The sequence below is a fragment of the Mastomys coucha genome, unplaced genomic scaffold (genome assembly GCF_008632895.1).
Source record: "Mastomys coucha isolate ucsf_1 unplaced genomic scaffold, UCSF_Mcou_1 pScaffold6, whole genome shotgun sequence".
In the NCBI taxonomy this organism is placed as follows: Eukaryota; Metazoa; Chordata; class Mammalia; order Rodentia; family Muridae; genus Mastomys; species Mastomys coucha.
This window is the reverse complement of record NW_022196912.1, coordinates 118,425,976-118,435,839: the sequence shown is the minus strand read 5'-3', so window position 1 is coordinate 118,435,839 and position 9,864 is coordinate 118,425,976.

Here is a 9,864-nt window from a genome sequence, read left to right as displayed (position 1 = left end):
AGGAAGCCTGGTGGCATGCAGGCAGAAGTGCTGGAGAGAAGCCGACATCTGGATCCAAAGGCAGTATGAAGAGAGAGACAGTGGGCCTGGCTTGAGCATTTGAAACCCCAAAGCCCACCCCAATGATGCACTTCTTCCAACAAGGCCACACCTCCTAATCCTTGTCAAGTAGGGCTGCTCCCTAATAATTGAGCATTCAAATCCACGAGCCTATGGGGGTCATTCCTATTCAACCCACCACACAAGAAGTGAGACATGCTACCCTTTGAAGGACAAGTAGTTCTTCAGAGGACCACACACGTAGTTAATGGCACAACAATGAGCATCTCCTTATCACAGGCTATGCTCAATGGTAGTTGTTGTCTTGACAGATTGTAGAATCTCCTGGAAGGGGGGCCTGAGGGATTGCCTGCAGGGGTTTCCATTAACTGATGTGGGAGGACCCATTTTAACTGTGAGTGAGACCATTCCTTGCTCATAGGGTTCAACCAAATAAAATAAGGGAAATGAGCTGAGCATTAGCTCCTTCATTTGTCTTCTGACTCTGGGAACCCTGTGGCCAGCTGCTTCAAGCTCCTTCCTGCTGTGATGGACCATCACAGTTGAACTGTGAGCCAGAATGAACTCTTGGCCTCTGAGCTACTTTTCCCTAGTATTTTATCATAGCAAAAAGATCAGAGATCATGATACTTATTTTTTTAGATGAAACGCTGTGTGCATTAAGATGCCAGCTCTGATAGATTAAAGACCTGACCTTTTTTGTTTTTTGTTTTTTCCAGGCAGGATTGGGGTTAAATCTAGAGCCTTATGTATGCTAGGCGAGAGCTCTGCCACCAAGCATCAATGCCATCCCTAAACCCTATGTGGGTTAAGAATAACTTAAAGTCTTTGATCACTAAAAATCTTCAAAATTAATTTCCACATTTCAACCCAAAGTTGCAATTTCAGTGTGGGCAGCTGCACATCCCTCCAACTCTGAAGATGGCCTTGTCTTTCTAGACCACAGATGAAAGCCGGGCTTTCTTAGGAAAATCTATCTCTTGCAATTCTGGATTCCTTAGAACCCAGGGTAAGATGGTAAGATGAGTGCCGTCAGGCCAGTGGTTCACAACACAATTGGAATCTCTGGGTTATCCTCAGCATCTGCCTTTAGAAGATGTCTCTCTGGGGATCCCACAGTGTTGCCAACTAGGGACAACTCTTAGCAGATATTAACCTGAGAAGATGTGTTGCTGTCCTGTCTCTACAGTGTCCCAGGTCTGTCTGTCCTGAGCTTTTCCAATGGTACTGTTTAGACACTACTGGGGCATGAGCCAGTGAGGGCTACCCCTTGGGGTTCCATGTCTCCTCCATGGCTCAGGGGCCATTTCTTCATCGTGTCCTCAGATGCCATATGCACCCCTTTCCCAGGCAAGTATGTCATGCCCCAGTGTAGTAGCACAGCCTCATAATGAGGGTTTGGAACACCTTGCTATGAATTATGACAGAGTACCCGGCAAGGGGCAGAAGGTATTTGAGACCCTCTGGGACCAAATGTGAGCTATTACCAAAATGAGGCTCCACTTAATAGGGAATAAATCTTGATATTGTTAAGTTTAATATAGTTTGATGGTTGTAAATCCAGAGAATCCACCTTAGGAATTTGCTGTGTGTTGCTTTTATAAAATATTTGGTCAGGTGTTTTTTTTTTTTTTTTTTTAATGGTACAGCTTTTCTCATAAGGTGTTAATTTTTGTGGGCTTAACAAGAGAACTTTATACTGATGTCAAGCATGCTGCCTGTTTGGGGCCTTTAAAAAGGAAAAGATATTTGTTTTAGAGAACACAGTGACAGGCAAATTAAGAAAGAAGTAGATTATTTATATAAATGTCTCTAAGAGCAAGAGGCCTTAAAGCAGTGTGATGTTTAGATTGCCGGCTGAGGAGGAAGTCTATACGTGGGGCTGAGAAACAGCTTTAGTGTGCTCACTGGTCAGGGTGCTGGGGCTCCATCGCACTATGAGCGTTCGCTTTCTGTTGCCGCACAACAAGCTCCATGCTTAGTGGCTGAGAATACACATGTATTAGTTCACACTCTCCCTGTTCTGGCGTCCCAATACAGCCTAAGTAGGGTCTTTCTAGAGTCTCCAAAGCTGTAGTCAAGACTCCCCTGTAGTGAAGGGCTCACCTGGCCTCTGGTTTCTCTTGCGCCCCTTAGCTGCTGGCAGCTTTCACCATCTTGTAGATGCAGGGATTTGGCTGCTTGCTGCCCACAAGACCCCTGACCCCCAAACTCCATAGCTTTCCTCTCAGGAAGATCTGGATTGGTTTCTAAAAGGTCTGCCCCATCAGCCTACCTAGGACCTCCCTATCTCCTTGAACTCAATTCATTGAGGGGGACCTCATTACTGGTTCAAACCCTTGCGTCTTTGCTCTAGAGGATAGCCCTGCTATAGCATTGGCAGCCATCACCTTCAGGGGCCTCACCCACACTCACAGGCCCCACCCACACTCACAGGCCCCACCCACTCACACAGGCCCCTCCTACCCTCACTACAGGCCCCACCCACACTACAGGCCCTACCCATACTCACTCACAGGACCCACTCACAGGCCCCACCCACATCCACTGGCCCCATCCTCACTCACAGGCAGGGTATCAAGTAAAGTTAGCCATCTGCCTGCTGTACCACAGGGTGAAGCTGATCTCTGTGAGCTTCACTTCTGAAGGGACCCTGATTACTATTTCAGGAGACAGTCAACACCAGGCCCAGAAAAATTTTAGGGTTCAAATGCACACCCTAGGTAGGCAGGAGATACCAGATGAGAGAGTGCAATATGTAAGTTCCATGCCACCTCAAGATGACTGAAAACAGTGAACCAGCACAGGTGCCACAGCCAGTGCCCAGCTTGCTTTCTTTGGATCCAAGTGCCCGCCATACAGGCTGAGATTACTGGGGACTCACAGGTCACAGCGACTGTCTGTCTGTCCTGATCTTCACACCTCATAGCAGACAGCACCATCACTTTAGGATTAGGAATGGACAGAGCTCTCATACTCCACTCTTCCAAGATCAGGAAGCTGCTATAGCCCATGGTCCCCTATGTGTGACCATTAGTTTTGTCAACTTGACACAATTTAGAATCCCCCAGGAGAAGGATGATTCTGAGAATATGTTTTTGAGGGATTATCTTAATTACATGAATCAATGAGGGAAGACCCACCCACTTTGGGTGGCGCCATTCCCTAGGTGTGGAATTCCAACCTATAAGACTGAGAAAGTCAGCTGAGCCCTGGTGTGGGAGCATTAATGAAGTCATTGTTCTCTGCTTCTTGCCTTCAGACTGGTTGCTTCAAGTTCCCACCTCTGTGACTTACCCTCAGTGATGGACAGCACCGGGAAACTAAAAGCTAAAAGAAACCCTTTTCCCCCAAGTTGCTTTTGTCATGGTATTTTAGCACATCAACAGAAACTAAAGTAAGACACATGTGTCCCCTACTGATGTCCTTTGTGGGGACAGTACCCCCCACATCTACTCCGAATCTCCCCTTATATTCTCCCGAATACCCTGCTGATCACTTTCCATTCACAATTGACCCAGAGCCTACTTGCAGGCAGATAAGACAGGACTTTTTTTTTTTTTTTTTAATGGATACTGTGGCTGAGCGGAGAGTGACTGGTCAAAGTCTATGCTGGAGCAGCCAAGGGGGACCCTGAACTGTTGCAATAACAAAGGTGGGGGCGGGGGGCAGAAAAATCCATCTTATGGGAAAGTGTTTTTAACATCAGCAAACACGTTGCAATGCCATTAAGAGTGTTTTTGTTAAGGACACATTCAACTTGAGGTTTTTAATTTGTTTGAAGTATTTTGCTAAAACAGAATTATGCTGGAGTTTATATAAAAGCAGAAAAAGACATGAAAAGTTTTAACTTAAGCAGCAAAATATAGAGGCTAATCTTATTTAAAAGTAATATGTATGTCTTGATTGAACGCCCAGATACGCTCAACTGGGACTTTTTAGTGGGGCTCCGGCCTGAGCCGTTACACTGAGTTATACCGAGAAGGTTTCCCCGGGCTTATATTGCCAGACCTGAAATACTCTTGTGGCTGCGTTTAATAACGAATTGAAAGTCTTGAGTAAGGGGATATGATTTTTTATGACAGAAGGAATGCAAATAACTCTTAGTCTCGTTGCCTTGACCGGGTTTGGTTTGATTTGACGGAGTTTAATGGTGACTTGTAACCCGTGATGACAATATGCAGGCCCGCACAACGTCATTTAAGTCATTTATTCTGTATGCTGTAAAAACAAAGAGATGGCAAATAAATACCCAGGACGTTCATTGTTTGTCAGAGAGCCCAAGCCAAGAGTTTTCAGTGACCTTTTAAAATATGGTCCCAGGCTAGTACTAAAATGTCTGTCACTCAACACGCACGCTCGCGAGCTGTGGCCTTTTAACCCGCGCGGCCTGTGTTTTTCTCTTTCAAACAGGCGTATGAATTTCCAATCAGCTGCAGCGACTTGGGTTTTTTGCATGGGAGGATTACTGTAAATTGCAGACTGACAATTACAATACGCAGGGCACCAGCGAGTTATTAATGGGCTCGCCTACTGATGGCCTTTCAGCGCACCCTCAGACCCGCCGAGCTGCGGTCTAATTGGATCCAGGGGTGCGGGCCCCTGTGGAGGGGATGAGGCGGCGGGGAGCGGGGACTCCGAGACCCCAGTCCCCTCCCAAGCAAAGGAAGATATCAATTGATCACAGAGAGCTCCTGCCTGCCATGGCTCTTATTCACTCCCTCTGTAATGACTTGTATTGGCTTAAGGAACTCTGCGTGATTTGACAGCATCAAGTTCAACTGACAAAGACCAGCAGGTGACTTTAATTGAAGACTTCTATGGCGAGCGATTTTATGCAAGACAGAGCAACAGTCCGACAGACACAAAAGAGGCTTGTAAAATAAAAGGGCGGGGGGAGAAAGAAAGAAAAAGAAAGACCCTCAACATTTGCAGTAGACCAAGGCCAGACCACGGGCTAGCTATTTTACTTTGGTTTTCCCCATGCCTACCCCCATCCCCCGCTCTGTCAGTGGCAGGACGGGAGGGAGACCTGCTCTGCAGCCCCCTTGCCCCAGCACATTCTGCAGCTGCTTCTCCTCTCTTGGGTTTCAATATTTATCTTTGGGGATGAATTATGTCCAGGCATAAATTATGTTTGACACATCTTGATGCTGGGGGGAAAAATTAAATTTTTCACTGCTCTGAGAAACATTCCACAGACCGTATCACGCTCACCGTGCATCCTGAGAGAACCGGCGGCGTGCTGTTTGGTTTTACGAAATTAAATGGACGGCCTGTCTGAAGCGTTGGAAGGGTCTGGGGATAACGATCAGTGAGCGAAGGAAGGAAGGAGAAAGAGATGGTGGCTGATAGGATGGCGGGCTGGAGCCCTGGGATGGAGGAGGGCTAAGCTGGGTCAGCCAGGAAGCTCCTCCCTACCTCCCTACTCAGGCCTATTAGAGAACTATAGCGGGGGTGGGGGGGTGGGGTGTCTTGTCTTTGGAGGACCATGCAGGCTGCAAGCATGGTGTCATCCACGTGGTGGGCAGCTGGCATCCGCTGGGAACCTGCTGTTTCCTCTAAATTAGAGCACAGGAGGAACTATACCCACCTTCCTCCTTGACCTGGAACCTGGGATTCTCAGCACATTGGTCGCTCATCTTCCCTTCCCCCGCTCACATCTCCACCTCACCACTTCTGGCCCACCACCCAGACTCACCAGTCTTCTCGTGCCCCTAACATTTTCACTTTCTCTTCCTTAATCCCTTTCCTCCTATTTCCTGCGTCTTACAAACTCCTATTCGTCCTTCAAGACCCTGTTTGGTCACCTCTTCCAGGAAGTGTTGTTTCCTTGATTTTCTTTCAGGCAGTGTGATTCCAGAGCCTACACTTGCATCCCTACCCTAAAGGGGTAAAGAAGTACTTGGGTGTCCACAAGAACCAGCCAGAACACAGTTTATATGCTCCCCTCCCCCCCAAAAAAGCCAAAGGTTCCGTCATGAGTTCTGGAGGAAGGTAGAAGGGAAAGCGGAGAGGCAGAATTAGGGTCACCCTGAAAGGAAGCTTGACCTTGAGGCTGGGCGGGTCCTTGGGCTGTGGCCCCGGGGAAGGTTGTCCTGCATGGAGCCCAGACTCAGGAAGTCCAATTGAGGATGGGGGTGGGAATGCTATCAAGGTCTGTGACCTTGGGATGGTGGGTCTGCTGGGCGATGCTGGGGGCTGGGGAGGGGTGTCTGGCCAGCCTTCCTTGCTGGCTCTGCTCCCTCACGGGTTTCAGGCAGGTTGGCAGATGCCTTCAGAGCCAAACTGGAGCAAACCCTCACTTTTGCTCTCTGCCCAGAGAATAGCCCCCTTCTACCTGCCTGGCCCCTGCCACACATTGTCAGCCTTTTTGGGGGGTGGGCTGCCAGTCCTAGTGTGGGTAACTGCTGGAGTTTCTGTGCCATTGAAGGCTGTATTCTATGGCTTTCACCTCCAACACTTTACAATGTAAGCCCCGCCCGCTCACTCTACAATGTATGCCCTGTCACTCCTCAGGACCTGTTAGCCATCATGGCTGTCCCATTTCGGCATCCTTTCTCCCCGCCCCCCTCCCGCCCTTTCTCCATCCCCTCTACCTGTCTTCCCCACTCAGGGCTGGGCTCTGCCCACTGTCTGCCCACTGTCTTTGACCTCTGACCACTGTATCCCTGAGGAGTGAGTAGAGGATGTGAGGTGGGGTGCACACAGCATAAAGGCAAAATACAAGTTTTGGGAAGTGAACAGGCTAGTGGGGGATCACATATGAATTTGGTCATCCAGGCCACAAGGTGACTTCGGAACTGCGTCTGACTTTCACACTCCTCACTACAGAGGTGACCCCAGCCACAGCATTGCCCAGGGTCTTTCTCAGGGCAGATGTGAAACGAGTGGATCTGTTATAGACTATGACACAGTGTCCTATAGACAGCTGTGCCTCGTGGCCAGCTGTCCCCACCCCAGAGAGGAGGGACCCCCTTTTATTTTAGAGCAACTTTTGGGGGGGGTTAGATTGGTTCTTTCTAAAGGGTCTGCCCTGGGGAACTGCCAGCCCCAAAGCTGCCCCAGCTGCCAGCAGGCTGGGGAATGACTGCTCCATGAGGCATGATGGCTCAGTCAGTCATTCCACTACCAAATTGGTCCCCTGGATGTCAACGGCACCTTGGCTATTCTCCTCGAAGCCGCAGGCACTCAGAGGGTCTCATTAGGCAGCTGTGGGGAAGGCCTTTGGGCCAGGCTGTCAGAATCGCTCTGCCGGGCATAATTCAGCCTTCGGCTGAGACACTCCCTCTAGACTCCCTGGGGCCCCTGGTGGCTTGAAGTCATCTCTGTCCCTACTCTCTTGCCCCAGGGAGGACAGGGGAGGGCTTTAAACTTCTCCCAAGGATATGCAGCGTCGGGGTTTCCTATCTAGTCCTAACCCCATCTCTGAAGTTGGGTCCCATACTTCCACATGTTCAGCTGGGCAAGGTCAGTGGGGGGTGCGAGGTACCCAGAGGCAGATCTAGTTGGGAAGAGCCAAAAGAGGACATGGGCTTTCATGTGCCCTTGTGTGGTGTCTGTCCCTGAGGATACTAGGAAGACAATCAGACGCGGACTAACTGTAGAGGGTCTGGCAGCTGGAGCCCTCTTTCCTCTTGTAGGAGACACAGCCTAGAGCTCAAGGCCAGCACTTTAGTAGGGTATGGTAAAGAATGTTTCTCTCATCTTTTTCGGAATCCATGGAGGGTGTCCCCTTCCTTCCCACCGAAAGGTTAGGATGAAAGGATTCCAGAGAACTTGAGGATTGTCCCCAGTGTGACGTATGACCTCCTCTCCCCATGGGACTTTCCAGCTGAGAAGACCATGGAGCCAAGAGGGAAAGTGCTACCCTGTTCATCAGAGATGGGCAGAGAGCATCGTGCCTCATGCTTACTCCATACACAAGCAGCTCCTACCCTGGCCCTTCATGTTTTGAAGTTTCTTTTGAGGATCTTTCGATTCAAACCACAGTTTATGCAAGATGGGCTTGACACAGGGTTACTTGGGGGAAGCTGTGTGTGTGCACGTGAGGAGTAATGGGCATGAGAGAAGGGAGACAGAGAAAAAGAGGTAGCGTGAGGCAGGGAGACATGCAAAGGGGGGCAGGACATAGACTGAAGACTCCGTGAGTCTGGAGCCCTGATAGCTTGTGGTGCCTGAGACCAGGGTGGCTGAAATCTTTTTAGAATAATGTTGGATAACAGTAAAGAGGTGTGATGACGGTGGTGATGATGGTAGTGGTGGTGGTGGTGATGATGATGATGATGACAGTGATGGTGGTGGTGATGATGAAGGTGACAGTGATGGTGGTGGTGATGATGAAGGTGACAGTGATTAAAATAGTGATGTAACTATAATGATGGTGATGGTGTGGTAATGGTGAAGGTGGTGGTGTTGGCAGTAGTGATGATGGAGGCCTGGGGATGAAAATTGAGGTGGTTATGCTGACTCACTGTGTCCTTAGGTAAAGCCCATCCTAGCCACTGAATATCAGTTTTTTCATGGAGTAGACAAGGCTATAAAACGTCTGAACCTTTATCCTCTAGAGTCTAAAAAGTACCAGGAAGATGTAGGAAAGACAGGAAATGACCGCACGGGGACAGGCAGGTGGAGAGAAAAGGGCTTTCCAGTCACAAGTCACAAGAGGCCTCTCCTAGGGCCTGTCCGTCTGACTCTAGACAGGAAGCCCATCCCACCTCTGCTGGGGCCCTGCCTGGTTTCCCTGCTGCAAGTGGGTCACCAGCTAGGCCTCTCTGGTGCTGACAGCACCTGACTTCCCTGCCCCTGGAATCCTCACCTGCTAATCACATGTACAGGCCTTCCCCAGGAGGGATTTCTTCCACAAACCCCTTAACCTGGCCCGCAGTGGGTCTGCAGCAAATCACCTTGTATCAGATTTCCATCCCCTGGGGAGGAGTAGGTGCTAAAAAGAGGCCAAGCTGGATTTGTCAGAAACCAATCAGTTTTTGTGCACAAATGTGTTCTTGGCGCGACCTGCTAGCCTGGTGTTTAGCGGTGTGAGAGGCCGAGGGAGGGGTGCAGAGCAAGACTCTGGGAAAGTGCTTAAGCCCAGGGTACCAATTAGTATCCCATTTGGCCTCCAGAGCCAGGTAGAGCTGTGGGGAACCAGGAAGGGACTCAAATCATGGCTGTCATCTTGCCTTGGGCAGTATCTATGAATGCAGTTCTCCACCCAGCTGCTACAGCATCAGAGAGAAGCCAGGGGTCCATACCCCTGCATCTACTTGGTTTTACTTGTGCAAGGGACATGTGGTTGCTCCTTATGGCAACTCTGTAGGCTACAAGCCACTGATAGCATGCAACTGACCAGTATGTGTCTGTGACTAAGAGTGTCCTCCCGCTCTGTATGTGTGCGTGTGTTAGGTTGCAGGTATGCACATGTGGGTCCGCACCTGTGTGCTTGGGCGTGTGGAGGTCAGAAGACACTCCTGAGTGGCAAATCCCATGTGCCTTCTAGTTTAGGTTTGAGGCCCAGCTTCTTGTAGGCCTGGAACTTTGGCAAGCAGATTAAACTGCTCAGGGAGCTCATGAAGGTCTGTCGGTCTCTGCTACGAATCCTGCCACCTCTGGGATTATAAGTGTATACCACTGCTCCTGGCTTTTCATCCATAGTCTGGGGTTGAACTCAGGTCATCATGCTTGTGAGGCATGTGCTTTACTGATGGACCCATTGCCCACCTCCTAAAAAATATATTTTTCAAAGTAGCCAATGAGAGCAGAGTCCAGGAGGGGCCCTGGGATCAAGTGTTCTACCCTCTCTAG